Raw genomic sequence first — 1,836 nt, 5'->3', positions numbered from 1 at the left:
GGTCGCATGTCTCAAGGAGGCTCCAATTCTTTGAGCAGGACTCCCGATGGTGCCATCCCATCGTCCCTCCCCTCCCCTCCCCTCCCCTCCCCTCCGGCTCGCTCGGTCGGTCACGGTTCCCCTCCTTTTTCCTCCCCTCCAGGTTATCTTCAGGTCTGCCACCCACTTGTAACTCCTCCCCCACTTGGAAGTGGCCTCTTCCGGCCCCGAACTTGGTCGTCCCAGGCCCACCCCGGGAGCCATCTGGCGGACCTTTTCGGAGACTATAAAAAGCAGCTTACGGCAGGGGGCGTCGCAGGACCAACGAACGCATCGGGATGGATCGCTGTGTGGCGACATGGATTCTCCAGGCAGGGCAGGCATAAGGCCTGGACTCTTTCCTCCTGGAGCCCGTTTCTTCATCCGTGGCCTTGAAGACGAACCACGCCGACCACGGACCGTGGACCTTGGCCTTCACCTTTCATTTCCGAACGGCAGCCAGGGCATCCATTGTCACCACCGCGGAAAAGGTGTCCACAAAAAGGACAGGTGAGCGCCTCCATGGCATGCAGTGTCATCCCCTCCCGCCACCCCCACCCCGGCTTTAAAGGGTCCTCTTTCAAGTAATCACGTTGCCACAGCTGGGACTTGGATCGGATCCCTGGCTCCGGAACCCCATATGACCTGGGGCCGGCCAATGCATCCCTCCATAGCGTCCTAAATCCGTGCATCGTTGATTCAGGACTTTCCCTCGTGGCACAGAGGAAACGAATCTGACTAGGGACCATGAGGTTGCGGGCTCCATCCTTCGCCTCACGCAGGGGGTTGAGACGAGGCTCAGATCCGGCACGGCTGCGGCTCGGGCGTAGGCCAGCAGCCGTAACACCAGTTCGACCCCTAGCCTGGGAAGCTCCATAGACCGTGGGTGCGGCCATCCGAAGACCAACAAGAACCTCCTCACCGTCCTAATACAGGGACAGCAACGTTGTCGCGGCAAGGGCGGCGGGGCGGCGCGGGCCAAATAAAATGCTATGCACCCAAGTGCTGGGACGTGTTTGATTTCAATAGAGAAGAAGGAAATCACTAGGCCAGAGGGGAAGCTCAGAAAACATCGAACACAAAACGACACACCCTGTCCGGGAGACTCAGGCCCCGGAGAGAGGCAGTCAACGCGGTGCAGACACGACCCCAGCGAGTGAGTTGGCAGAGACGGACGGACGGCCCCGGCATCAAGACAACCCCAGGGATCCCATCGAGGGCCACACGGACCCGGGCCCGAGTCGGCCGGGACAGCTGGTCGACCCCGCGGGCCCTCGGACCCGGGCCCGAGTCGGCCGGGACAGCTGGTCGACCCCGCGGGCCCTCGGACCCGGGCCCGAGTCGGCCGGGACAGCTGGTCGACCCCGCGGGCCCTCGGACCCGGGCCCGAGTCGGCCGGGACAGCTGGTCGACCCCGCGGGCCCTCGGACCCGGGCCCGAGTCGGCCGGGACAGCTGGTCGACCCCGCGGGCCCTCGGACCCGGGCCCGAGTCGGCCGGGACAGCTGGTCGACCCCGCGGGCCCTCGGACCCGGGCCCGAGTCGGCCGGGACAGCTGGTCGACCCCGCGGGCCCTCGGACCCGGGCCCGAGTCGGCCGGGACAGCTGGTCGACCCCGGGGCCCCTCGGACCCGGGCCCGAGTCGGCCGGGACAGCTGGTCGACCCCGCGGGCCCTCGGACCCGGGCCCGAGTCGGCCGGGACAGCTGGTCGACCCCGGGGCCCCTCGGACCCGGGCCCGAGTCGGCCGGGACAGCTGGTCGACCCCGCGGGCCCTCGGACCCGGGCCCGAGTCGGCCGGGACAGCTGGTCGACCCCGC

This window comes from Sus scrofa, chromosome 10 (genome assembly GCF_054392235.1).
Source record: "Sus scrofa isolate SSC_HxYL_T2T_F1_AM1 chromosome 10, Sscrofa_HxYL_maternal_Yorkshire_Landrace_v2.0, whole genome shotgun sequence".
NCBI classification, from domain to species: domain Eukaryota; kingdom Metazoa; phylum Chordata; class Mammalia; order Artiodactyla; family Suidae; genus Sus; species Sus scrofa.
This window is presented reverse-complemented; position numbering follows the sequence as displayed.